At 38.3% G+C, this 14,689-nt stretch overlaps 1 pseudogene; it reads right to left on the bottom strand.

The window, feature by feature from the left end:
• Positions 1-3,013: 3,013 nt before the first annotated feature.
• Positions 3,014-10,234, bottom strand: LOC124930240 (annotated as a pseudogene).
• Between the last annotated feature and the right edge of the window lie 4,455 nt (positions 10,235-14,689).

Here is a 14,689-nt window from a genome sequence, read left to right as displayed (position 1 = left end):
CATTACATTGGTAGATAACTAACTATACATAAAATAAGCTAAACACCTACAAAAAAAATAATAACACGACCTATCAAAATAAAACAAATAAAAAAAGAAACGTGGGACGATGATCCTCCTCCTCGACCACCAAATAATTCGTGCGCGACGGGAAGGTGATATGATCTACGGTCGCACCATCTGCCTCCCCTCCTCCGGATCCACGATCATTAATATCAATATCATCTGAGACAACTCTTCCGTTGTCCCCACGCTCATTATCAAAAGATCTGTGTTGAATGTGTGTAGCACCAGGTAGTAAATCTAACTAGGCGGCATGAGAAACTCGAGGGTGATATTTCCTAGACAGACCCACGTAGATTATTATACTGATAGTAGATATGACTTCTAACAATATATAAAAATAAACTACGTCTAGGGTTTTTCTAGAAAACCAGCGGTCACAAACTTCGAGTAATCCGATACTGAAGCATAGATCCATTGCTTGGCTTAAATATACCATGGATATCGAATGCGTACCCATACTTTCCGGGCATTCCTCATGAAAAAAATTAATTTGACCAATTACTCCAATGGCATTGGCGATGCCCACAAATATCAGTTGGGGAGTGAGCCAAAAGAATGAAATCCCTCCAGCCGCTGCTGCACGTGATACACAACTTCACTACGGCTGCCACCATCATCGATAAAAAGAGGAATGAAAATCCGACCCCAATCCTAGGGACAGATTCTTCTGCAATTCGTTTCATACACTGAATAATAGCAAAAGAGAAATCACAAAGTTATTAACTTCCATATTATGGAACCGGGCTAACCGAGAGCTTGCTACATCATATCAAGCAGAATGTCAGCCAAATCTTCAAAATTGTTGTATGAATGTTCTCCAAGATTGCAGTGAAATAAGTGTAATTAAGATATTCCTTGAGAGCTGCAAAGATTCAGCTATCTCCACAAGCATATTTTTATATTTTGCATGTACATCTTGTAGTCCCTGAACACTGATAAAGCAGTTTAAAAGTTTGAAAAAAACCCATAAAAAACGTCAACATAGACAATTAATAAAAAAAAATAATCTACGTGACATTTATTGAAGGCCAGGGCAGGAAAAACAGAGTAGCACCTGGAAGCTCTCTGGCTCCACTAATATTTCTGCAATAAAATGTGCATAATTCCACAATCAAACAACAAATAAATTCAACTTCATCAACACATATCCTTAGCTTAGCTCGTTTTATTCCAGCAGATTCTCTCATGAGATTATCCCCTTCTCATCATGTTACAATACAATTCTCTATCACTGCTGCAGAACAAATATCCACTAAGAAAAGGTCCATTTTCCAAGCAATCTTACACTCATGTATCCAGGAAAGTTTTACACAAACACTTAGATGAACAGTCAGATGTCCAGGAATAGAAAAATCATCAAAGACAAGCATCCAAAATTGCTTGTGAGCAATCCTGCCTCACCCATAGAGGGATACCATGAACTAATCACAATAGTCATGAAAGTAGTGAACAGGAAATAAATTAATCCGTAAATTATTTCATCCCGGAAAGTGGTCATAAGAGTTAATTAGACAAAAAAAACAATGATTTTGCACATGAAGCAAAGATGGCTACGCATTAAGCAACTTCTCAGTTTTGCTTTTGAGGCTTCTCTTCTCCCTTACAAATTTTTTCATGTCCCTAGGAATAAGGATAGTGACAATTACCAAGTTATCAAAAGATTAGAACATATAAAAGAAACTAGAAATTACAATCATGTCTACTAACATTTTCTTTTTAAGGATATAATATTTATTAATAGTTTTAGCTTAATTATATTTAATTTATATAATTTTAGTTAATTAAATATAATTTTTTAATATTTAATATCGGGTAATAGGATACCCGACGGGGATCGTGTACATGACGAATCGGGGATGGGGATATAAATAGAGATACCCGTCGGGTTCGGGGTCGGGATCGGGTAGTAATTTGAAATTCGGGTTCGGGGATGGGTACTTCACTATCCGGCGGGTAAAGTACCCGTTGCCATCAATAATCGCGACAAAGATAATATCACTAAAAATAAGACGATGAATTATGTTTTTTTTCAAACTTCATATATTAAGTCTTTGGACAATTATATATTATGAATCTTGTTTTTAACTGAAATATTGAGTATTTTTTTCTTTTCTAGACGTCACCCTATAGAGTTCGGTGAACAAAAAAAAATAAACATGAAAAAATATAAAATACAACCACTAGATGAAATTTTGAGATACTTGAGAGCATCAATGATACAACAGACAAAATGGTGAATTTGAACTAAAAAAACTTTTAATATAAGAATAAGAATTGAGTTATTTTTCCTTCAAAAATTCAATTTATTTATACTTATATATTTAGTAGACAACAAAATTAATGAAACTAGTGTTTTTGTCTTATAACAAACAAATCTTATTCATTTTTTCTTTCTTTTTTCTTATTAAGATTAATTCATGTCCATATTCTTTAATAAGAATTCTTTAAAAAAGTGTAGGAAATAAATTCATCATTTGGTTTGATGTAATTTGTTTAAATTTAATTAAAATTATATATATTATTATTTAATTCATTAATCAAAATATATGTAAAAAAAATTGATAAACAAAGATTTATTTATTTATTTTTAGGATTGTTAAACTATCGTACTATTGATCAATATCAATTTAAGCTGGAAGCAAACTAGCCCACAAATTGGCCTACATATATTCCATACAATTAATGCACTTATCTTCCATTCTTTCAATAATTCACATTTTGTGATCCTACCTTTCCACATATTCCACATATTCCACTTCATGTTATCCTTACCAAAATAATTAAAAAGTGAATATCCAGATTTTTTATTTTCAAGATCTCTCTAGAACGAAGTAGTAGATAATAATATTCAAATAAGATCACAACTATTTTCTTTATTTAAAAGGGACCCATTGTATTTTAATATGAATATATGATCATAAATGTATATATAAGAATTAGAAGAAGAAAAAACAGAAATAAGAACATATTTTCAATAAAAAAAAAATAGTGTGAATGAGAAATAATCCAAAATAAACATCTTCATTGCTTCAATTGATGGTTCAACTTCCATTTTCAATCCCATACAAGGAAAGAAACTTGATGATACAAAAATCATTTAAAAATTATGCACAAATTTCAGCTTATTTTCTTCCTTAATAGTCATCATAGCGTTCCGAATTATCAGTCTGTCGATCGTTACCAACAGTTCTCTTGCTCATGTTAGCTCGTTGCACCAGCAACACAAGCGATTGCACAACCTCCGACATCGGTGGCCTGAAAGACTGAAAATTGTACAAAAATATGTAAAGAAAAGTATTTGAAGAGTGTAAGGTTATAAAAGATTTCTTTGTTCAGTCAAATGTTAATGTTAGAACTCACCTGAACGCAGAGCGCAATAACATCAGCAAAACGCGAAAGAGATTTGATGGGATATAAACCCTTTAGTGCTGGATCAACCATTTTCGTGAGAGCATCAATGTCGTGGAGTTGAGGAGTTGCCCATCGAACCAAAGATTGTTCAGATCTCATCCTTGAGTTATGGTCATAAAATTATGGCAAATTGTAAGGTTTTTTTTTTTTATTTAAAAAAGACCATTATACATTAAATAACATTAAATCGGAACTATTACCTATCAAACGGTTTCTACCAGTAAGGAGTTCCAACATGACTATGCCAAATCTGTAAACATCGCTCTTTATGGTGTATTGGGCCGACATTGCGACCTCAGGTGAGATTATCCACACTAAAGCTTTCAGACGCGAGCTGCAAGTTCGCTATAGAATACGAAGTAGCATTGATTAATGTTCTATCGGTTTTCTTCTTGAGAATTGGTTTCCTCAAGAGATCTTCTTCTCCGTCAAATGATTTGTGACGATCATTAGGTGGTGGTTTGAGGTTTATCGAAGCCAAAGGTTTGTATTGCTTTTTGGTCTCCACTGAGGATACTGTTGGAATAGATTTCAATTCTGTCCCAACCAAAAAGAAATAAAAACATTACTTCATTCATGCATTTATAAAATTTGGAAGGAAATGAACTGAAATTGTTTTAATGAAATGATTACCCTATTCTCGAAAACTACCTTGCACATCATTTGAAGGATGAGGAGCAAGCGGCTGATTATCGAACTTTTCGATATCGGTTGACAATTTCCGGGTCCTTTTCCTCACAATAAAGAATGCAATAACTGACCCAACAACTAAAAGGGATATCACTATACCAGCAACAACACCACCACTTATGCCGCCGGATTTTTTCTTGATTCCACCATCACTGCTGGTGGTGCTAACATTGGGTCGGTTAATATTCTCATTACTACTGTTAGGATTTTCAGTGGGAGTAGGAGGTGTGCCTGGAGGAGGTGGAGGTGCAGGTCCAGGTCTGGAGTTCAACAAGTTGTCACCTTGCCTGTTACAATTCAAATTCATAAGTTTATAAAAGATGAAGTTTTTTCGATTATTTTCTTATGAAGAGTGCCTACTGGATATTGATGGATGCCAACGGTGCTGGAGTCCAGCCGACAAAACGATTATTTTCAATATTCCTAATAAAATCAAGGAAATTGTGTCAGTGCTAAGTTAAGGAGATCTGAAATATATTTTGTTGGGTTTTGCAACAACAAAACTATGGATCTTCTTCGAAATCAAAACTGTAACAAATCAGTTTCTAAATCGTCTATTACGATAAATAGATTACGAAGACTGAAATAGCACAAAACAATAAACGACAACACAATATACGTGGTTCGGTCAAAATCGACCTACGTCCACGGAAGGGATAAGTTTCACTAAATAAAATAAATGTCAATAGTAGAAACTTACATGCTCTGCTCTCAAATAAAAGAAGTGATTACACTAATAATGATTGGACTACTCCACAATCAAAAGCTCCCCCAATCTTTTTCTCTGGATTAGCCAAAGAACAAGAAGAAGAAGGAAACTAGAAAACCCTAGATCTGTAATTCACTCTCTCTCAACCTTACTCTGTTATGAGAAAAATACCCAATATACTCTAACCCGTTTTCATAAAAGAAAACCCTGACCCGTCTACCCGGAATTTAAAAAACCCGCCCGCAATGGCAATGAACACCTCAACAATTCTCCCCCTTCCGAGCCATGGGATAATGTTTCTATAAACATTCATCATCGTGACGCTTCTGCTAGAACCATTCCGGCTTTGGCACAACATATCTCATGCTTGCCACTTGGCAAGCCCTTTGTCATCATATTTAACCCGTTCTCATCTATATGCACTTTCTCCAAGTATAACTCCTTCTTCTCGAGCACTTCACAGATCCAATGGTACCTTCTGTGGATGTGTTTTGAACGTGAATGGAAACTTGGATTCTTGCTCACATGTATAGCACTTTGTGAGTCACTAAACATCACAAACCTGTATTGTGCAATGCTTATTTCTTTCAACAATTCTTTCATCCATCTCATATCCTTACAACATCCAGTAATGACAATATGTTCAGCTTCTGTAGTAGAGAAAGCAACACATTTCTGTAAACGAGACTGTCATGATACAACTCCTCCAAAGGTAAACAAATACTCTGAAGTTGATCTCATAGTATCAATATCACCACTCATATCTGAATCAGAAAATTCTTCAACATGTGGCTTTACAGTACCATAACACAAAGTGTATTTGGAGGTCCCTCGAAGATATCTCATTAGCCACTTAACCGCTTCCCAGTGTGTCTTACCGGGATTTGAAAGGAAACGACTGAGTACTCCAACCGCATGAGCTATATCCGGTCTTGTACAGACTATTGCATACATCAGACTGCCTATTGTTGAAGCATATGGAACACTGCACATTTCTTGTCTTTCCTCTTCATCCTTGGGAGACATTGTCTTATTTATTTTCAAGTGTGTAGCCAATGGACAAGCAGCTGACTTTTCCTTGTCCATACAGAATCGAGTTAGAATCTTCTCAATATATCTCTCTTGAGACAACCATGGCATTTTCTTCACCCGATCACGAATGACCTGCATTCCAAGAATTTGTCTTGCTTGACCCAAGTCTTTCATCTCAAAAGACTTAGCCAAATCCTTTTTCAACTTGGCAATCTTGATCTTGTCTCTCCCAACAATCAGCATCTCATCAACATATAGGAGAAGTATAATAAAATCATTAGAATTAACTTTTGCACAAAGACACAGTGATCTGTAGACGTTTTCATGTACCCATGGATGGTCATGAATGACTCAAACTTAAGATACCACTACCTTGGTGCTTGCTTCAAACCGTACAGACTTTTGACAAGTTTGCACACCTTGTTTTACTCACCTTTCTTATTATAACTTTCAGACTGCTCCATATAAACATGTTCATCCAAATCAGCATGGAGAAATGCAGTCTTGACATCAAGCTGTTCAACCTCAAGATCCATACAAGCAGCTAGACTTAACACCACCCGGATAAAAGTTATCTTCACTACTGGTGAGAAAATCTCATCATAATCGATTCCATGCCTCTGGCCAAAACCTTTGACAACCAGCTTAGCCCTTGTATCTTGTCTTGCTATCATCACCTTCTTGCTTGATCTTGTACACCCATTTATTTTGTAATACTTTTCTGTTATTTGGTCTTTGAACCAGTTCATATGTGCCATTTTTCAGCAATGACTTCATCTCTTCATCCATGGCAACTATCCATTCTTCCTTATGAGCATCCTCAAGAGCCTCCTTGTAACATATGGGCTCTCCACAATCAATTAGAAGGACATACTCTGTAGCAGGGTACTTAGAACTTGATATTTTCTCCCTAGTAGACCTCCTAAGTACCTCTGTTTGTTGATTATGTTGATTTCCATCTTCTTGTTGAACTTCAAAATCAACCTCAACATTATTACCAAGATTAATTTTAGTATTAGTATCATTTCCATGGCCTACAGCTTGACCCTGAGGAACATCATCATCACTATCTGAGTCTGAAGCTGCATGTGGCCTTGTCTCCTCAACATCATGAGACAACTCAAGACCAGAAAGATCACGTATGTATGCATCAAGTTTTTCACCATCTTCAAAATTCTTAATATTCTGATCTTCAAGAAATACCACATCTCGGCTTCTCAAAACCTTCTTGTCAACTGGGTCATAATACCTGTATCCCCACTTTTCATCACCATACCCCAAAATATACATTGCCTGGTTTTGCATCTAGCTTAGACCTCTCATCTTTTGGAACATGCACAAAAGCTCTGCAACCAAAAACACGTAAATAGTCATAATTAACATCTTTATCTGACCATACGCTTTCTACACACTTATTATTCAATGGCTTGGAGGGAGAACGATTGATCACATACACTGCAGTGCTCATGGCTTCAGCCTAGAAATGCTTAGCCAACTTGGCATGGGAGAACATACTCCTCATCCGTTCCAATATTGTGCTGTTCATCCACTCTGCCACACCATTTTGTTGTGGAGTTTTCGGCACAATCTGTTCATGTCGAATACCCTGCTCTTTGCAATAATCATCAAATGAGCCTATGTACTCTCCCCCGTTATCTGACTGCACCCTCATCAGTTTTCTTCATGTATCTCTTTCAACCAGCTTGTGAAAGACCTCAAACCTTGCTGCAATCTCATCCTTGGACTTTATAGCATAGGCCCAAACTTTCCTAGATGCATCATCTATGAAGGTTACAAAATAGGAAGTACCACATATGGATTTAATCTTCATATGACCACAAACATCTGTATGGACCAGTTCAAGAACATTCTTTTTTAGTTCCACTTTCAACTTACTGAAGGAGACTCTGTTCTACTTACCCTTCAAGCAACGCTCACAATTTTCAAGATGAGCATCCTTGAGATTGAGCAACTCATTCCTCTTGATCAAAACATTCAGCCCCTTTTTACTAATGTGACCTAGTCTCTTGTGCCACAACTCAGAGGATGACTCCATCAAAACAGAATATGTTGCATCATAGACAATTTTCAAATTTGTCTTGTATAAGGAACAACATTTCTTACCAGCAGGTTCTAGCTCAGCCACATCTGCACAGAAGCTAACTCCAGCAGCTACAAAGCAGTCCCTGGGAAACATATTGAGATTGTGATAGATATTGAGACAAATACTATATGAGATTGTGATAGATATTGAGACAAATACTAGCTTCTAAATAAGCTATATGCCTCATATAACTACATCAATTAGGCGACTGTAAACATAACTATCTCCTCTGTACCATAAGATAAAATACAAACGAGTACCTCATTAATTCATTACATTTGTAGATAACTAACTATAGAATATATTAACAGGTTAATCTGGATTTTGTTGTTGTTACAGGTTTCAGAATAAAGGTGCCATAATTGGAGACGGGATCGATGGAAGGAGATCAAACAAATGGACATTAAGATGTATTGACGAGATCGAGCAAGTTAAAAGATTGATTCGGATTCTTCCAATTTTCCTAACTACCGTCTTTTTCTTTGTCCCAACTTGAGTTCACTACGATAACATGATGGTTCACGTACATACGATGAACCACCACCAAATTCCATTCACAATTTTCCTTCTAGTTCTGAACAACATTCCCGTGATCATAGTTTCACTATCGATCATCTTCTATGATCGGGTTGCTGTTCATATTTTCAGTAGGCTGACATGCGTCACACTCCTCCGTAGGATTGGGGTCGGATTTTCATTCCTCTTTTATCGATGGTGGTGGCAGCCGTAATGGAGGGTGTCTCACGTGCAGCAGCGGCTGGAGGGATTTCTGTCTTTTGGCTCACTCTCCAACTGATATTTGTGGGCATCGCCAATGCCATTGGAGTAATTGGCCAAATGAATTTTTTCATGAGGAATGCCCGGGAAGTATGGGTACGCATTCGATATCCATGGTATATTTAAGTCAAGCAATGGCTCTATGCTTCAGTATCGGATTACTCGAAGATTGCGACCGCTGGTTTTCTGGAAAAACCCTAGACGTAGTTTATTTTTTTTTATATATTATTAGCAGTCATATCTGCTATCAGTATAATAGTAATCTACGTGGGTCTGTCTAGAAAATATCACCCTCGAATTTCTCCTTTTGCCTAGTTAGATTTACTACCTGGTGCTACACACATTCAGCACGGATCTTCTGATAATGAGCGTGGGGACAACGGAAGAGTTGTCTCGGATCATATTGATATTAATGATCGTGGATCCGGAGGAGGGGAGGCAGATGGTGCGACCATGGATCATATCACCTTCCCGCCGCGCACGGATTTTTTGGTGGTCGAGGAGGAGGATCATCGTCCCACGTTTCTTTTTTTATTTGTTTTATTTCGATAGGTCGTGTTATTTTTTTTTGTAGGTGTTTAGATTATTTTATAACAACTAAAAATTCAGTCTCAAAATTTTGAATATATATATAATTGATAAATTTACTTCATGTTACCTTAAATGGTACGTAAGCCTATGAGACAACGACGACGGAGTGCCTCCTAGGGCGGATCGTAGTAGGCGGTAGCCGGGAGAAGTCTTAATTTTCGATTCATCCAAGCCGTCCAAAATTCTTGGATAACTCCACAAAAGATGCTGGAACCTTCTTTTTTTGAATGTAAATAATATTTTTCTCCTCATACAAAAAATACTATTGAAACAAACATCAAGAAGACAAGTATAATGATTCCCAAGACCCAATTCCCATTGTCTTGAATTTGTATAACCCCAACGGTTCCCAAGCCAGATACTAGGATCCAAACCACGTAATGGCAGTTAAAATAACTGGTCACGTTCCTCTTTCTCACCATAGTTTTGGAGTCGAACTGCTCGACCCCAAATTGGAGACACGACGCCCTAATATTGCCCGAGCCAATAACTAACGAACTCAGTCCAGCTAATAGAATCCACAAGTGCCTAGGGCCTGTGCATGTGTGCTCATCTTCTCTGGCGCATTTATGGGTGCGGAGACCGGGAAACGATGCAATTATAGTCATAGTGATCATTTCCTGTCACCATTTCAATAAAAATATGTATTAGTTAATATAATATATGTAAATGAAATATTAGTTATTTCAATGTATTTGATTATTAAAACTTACCAATAGCGTGAGAGTAGATCCCAATATAATGGTCCTGAAATGACCTATAAATGAGTCGGAGATAGTAGCTCATAGGACCGGTGCAAAACCGACGAGGATGGTAAAAGTGTTGATCCATTTTCTTACCTTATCCTCTTCCATGTTATACTTGGTGAGTAGAAATAATTCCAAGTTCAATCCTACCGAAAGAGTGGCTATCCTCTCAAAAGCCTCTCAAAACCTCTGTACCTATAAATTTAATTTAAAAGATTATAAATTAAATATTAAATCAATTAATAAAATACATATTTATAGATATGAATACATACCAATGATAAATAAAATTGCCTTCCATCCAAAAGGCTCCCTCTCCACTGTTATAACACTGAACACTACTGTTATAACACTGAACACTGACGGTAGTCTCCATATGGTCCTTCGTCAAGGGAATAATTTGACATGGTTAATAATTAAATGTACATGTACTTGCATGCATGCAAATTCTTAAACTAATTGTAACATATTTTCTAAATATAATAAGTATAACGTGTCAACTGAAATTTAGAATCAGACTTTCTCATGACAGGCATTTTTGTTTTCAGATATTAACCAATTAAGTGGGGAGATACTAATCAAAAACATAATTCAAATAAAGAGACATATATGACATACAATTAATCAACAGAAGTTAAGTATTAACTGAACATACAAAAAAAACTTAGCATATAAGTAACAACTACAACAAATTAATTAATCTCACAAAAATAATTCCAGCTAAGGAAATTTATTAATTGAACATGCAATCTATAAAATATAAAATCTTTCAATTTGAGTTTGAGGATTTCCTAATAGAATTGTAATTGTGACAAAATACCAACTTTCATATAGCTAGCTAGGTTATAATAGTATCAAATAACTAACTTGATATGAAAAACAACACAAAAAATGAGCCCATCATTATTCTATCCCTTTTAGTGAAGAGCTTTTGTTTATTTTACATTCTGTTTCTTTTTGTTGATATCACTAAGTTACCTATATAGTAATGTGTAAGCAGGGAATGATGTGGGTGAGTGTTAGGATCTAAGTAGCCGTTGGAGGACCGGGGGTTGGACCGGTTAGCGGTTCTCACTCGAAGGGTGGTGGTTAATCCGGTTAGAGATTAACACCGGGGTTTCAATACTACACAAACTGTCACAAACCCTTGAACTAGGTTCAAGTGCGGAAGAGGTTTATTTCAGGTTGAAGCAGCACACTAGTATGATAGGCAGAACCAGTTTCGGATGATGAAGGTTACAGAAAATGATGGGTCGGTTTCGGTAACTTGGTGATTCGACTTTTAGTAAAGTTAGGTCGTTTATAGCGGTACGGGTCGGTTAGATAATGGAACCGACAGAAAGTAAATGACAAGACAGATTTTATGGATGTTCGGAGATAAAACTCCTACGTCACCCCTTCCTCTCGAAACCGCGAGAGGGATATTCACTAAGGAATACAAGTACAATCCGATCAAGACTTATTTCCTGTTTGATAACACTCTTACAATTTGCACCGAAATTGTAAAACACACACTAGCACTTTTAGCACTCAAGCTTTCTCTAGAGTACACTGTTTGGAACTTGTAAGTTAAATGCTCTTAGAATCTCTTGTTATCCCACTTGTCTCTCTCTGTGTCATATTTATTCTTCTTCAACTGCCTCCTTTTATAGATGAAATATGCCAACGGTCATATTTCACTTCCTTGAATCTGATTGGCTGAGTAGAGGTTCAGTGATTCAGAGTTTCAGACCCTGCGGTCGTCTTTCCAGACCTGACGGTCAACCTCAGACCTGGCGGTCTGTTCTTCCGGTGTGTAAGACAAACCTGCTAGGTTTGTCTTTTACTCAATGTGGACACTGTCTGTTAGACAGTTGTCTGTACTTGGAAGATCTCCTTTCTGACTTATCCCGAAGTGGAAAGATTCTGTAGGACTGTCTTCTGCAGCCTGCAGAATTTTCCTCAGACTTGTATGGATATGGAAGTGTTCAGTCTGTTCCTTTGGTATCATTCTCAACAGATACCCGAATTGTCTTCTTGTACTGGTCGGTCATTTGACTTAACCGGATGGCTTCCGGTATTAGTGATATAACCGGACTTCTTTCGGTTATTCCTCTGCCTTGTGGCTGGTCGGCTGTCTGATGTTTCCGGTTTTAAGCTTTGACCAATTCTTTCTTTGTGCGGTCATGTTCCAAGTGTTCCTGGTCGGTTTCATGACTTGACCGGCTAGTTTTCTTTAGCCGGTTCTTTTGTTTGACCGGTCCGGTTTCTTGTTCCTGCATGAAATATTTATTTAAGTTAGATTTATGTGAACCAGTCTAATTTTATCTAACAATTTCTCCCTTTTTGATTATTTTATTTAAAATTATCAAAATCATGTAAGTTTGCAAACGTAGGCCGGTTCTTTCTTTGACCGGATATTTTTTTTTGAAACTAACTTAGGAGAATTTTTCGAAAAATTTGGAAAAATTTTGAGAAAATTTTTGGAAAAGTCTTATCTTTTATCTTATCAATTTCTCCCTTTTTGATTATTTTATTTAAAATTATCAAAACCATGTAGAAATGCAAGTGCAGGCCGGTTTCAAAAATAACTTTATATATTTATAACCAAAAATAGAAAATATTATATAGAAACATTAAGATAGGCATAGGTAAAAGAAAGAGAGCCCCTATTCCGAGTCCGAGAAGTCGTAGCTAGTCATCAACTTCTTGTTCCGCTTTTTCTTCACCAGTTGCGGTTGACTGGCCGATTCGGTGACTCGTTATCTTGTGGACCGCCGCTGTAGATGCACTTCATCCTCTTCTTCGACTTGAGTAGCCTGCTGCGGTATACTCTCAATGACCGTGTCAGTGACCTCATTCAGCAGGTCGGCTATTTGAACTTTCTTTGAAGGTTCCCTTTTTCGCTTTGTCGGAACTGAAACGGAAGAGGCCGCCTTCTTCTTTTTGTTATCGTCTACAAAGCTTTCTAGCCTCCGTCTTTCCCTTTCTAACCGCTCAGCATCCATTACAGCTTGAGCGGCTACCGTCTTTGCAAATCTCGGGAACTTAGCCCCTACCCTTCGAATTCGCTCGGCTTCTTCCTCCTCGGTAAGTTGCGGTGGATCCTTCGCTTTTCTTGCTTCGTTGTCCAGCGCATCCTGGACTTCTTGATCCGCTCGAGCATCGGCCTCCATAGCCGCGGTGTCCGCATTTATCTTAGCTTGGAGCAATTCGGCAACTTGTGCGGTCAGTGCTTTGAGGTCGTTCTCGAGACCCGCATTCTTCTTCTCAAGTTCGGAGACCCGTCCAAGTGTTGTGTCGACCAGGTCCTCAGTAACCTCCGTGAATCGTTGATCGGTCTCTCTTTGAAACCGTTCGAAGTTCTCTTTTATCTCGGAGGTCGTATCTTCCAAAATCACGGTTCGCCTAAGGTGTTTGCTGCACAGAACCGCTTCTTCATGTTGATCATCTTCGATTTCTGAGAACCGGTCTTCTGTTCTTGACAAAAGTTGCCTTGTAGTGTTGGCGAACTTGAGTGCCGAGCAAACGGTTCTCTGCATCCTTTCTTCTAGTGGGTTAACCGTTGAGTCTTCAAATTCTTGAAAGAGACTCTGGACCCATTCTTTTGTGACGCCCGGTTCGGAGACTTCGGGTTGTTTATTTGGAGACTGCCCGGTGAGAGGAGGGTCCGTCCTCTCATCGATTTCATCTGTTGCCGGATTCACCATTGTAGGTGTCAGACAGTGAGCTAGACTCGTATCGATCCGTGGAGCTGTATAGTGCGGTAGTTTCCTTTGTCCGCACATCGCCTCCAGCCGGTCAATTTCTTTAATGAGTGCCCCTCTTGCTTTCTCAAGCCTTTCTAACACCAACGGTGTTAAGGTGTCCTCCGATGCTAACTCTTCGAACTTTGCCGTGATCTTCTGGATCAGTATGGTTAGCTTCCGTAGCTGTGCTCGCGGTCTTAAGAGGCAGGTTCGGCCCAGGACCTCATGAATGGTTTCGGAATTTGTGAGGTCCATGACTACGTCCTCCACTTCCTTCAGCCTTTGGAAACATTCCTCGTCGGTGTAGCCCGGTAGGATGTCCCTATACCGTTTGCCGAACCGGTGCTCGTGCCATTCCAGGTATATCTCTCCAATCTTCTCGGCTCGCTGTTTAGTGCCCTTTAGGAGTTTGAGCGCTATCCTATCGGCCTCTGCCTGTTCGTCCACCTCCTCCTCTTCTTCACCGCTTTCTTCATTGCCTTCTTCACCACCTTCTTCACCACCTTCGGTGGTCTCAGGATTTGCACCCGTACTGGCGTTGTCGGGACTTTGGCCCGACTGTTCTTCATTATCGGTCTTCTCAGATTCGGTTCTTTCAGATGTGGAAGCCGACTCTTCCTCCTCCGTTGGTTGTGGCGGTTCCGAGAAGACTATTTTCTCTGTCCCTTTGCTTTCGGCCTTTTCTTTAGTTGGGGCCGATTTCTTTCCGGATGTCTTCTTTCGGCCACCTGTGGAACCGGGGCCGATTTCTTCCTTTCTAGAAATTGTTTGGCTCTAATTAGGCTTCTTGATGGGATGGTGACGCCAGGACCGATTTTGAGGTTATGGTGAAGGA

The sequence above is a fragment of the Impatiens glandulifera genome, chromosome 1 (assembly GCF_907164915.1).
Source record: "Impatiens glandulifera chromosome 1, dImpGla2.1, whole genome shotgun sequence".
Taxonomy (NCBI): domain Eukaryota; kingdom Viridiplantae; phylum Streptophyta; class Magnoliopsida; order Ericales; family Balsaminaceae; genus Impatiens; species Impatiens glandulifera.
This window is presented reverse-complemented; position numbering and strand designations above follow the sequence as displayed.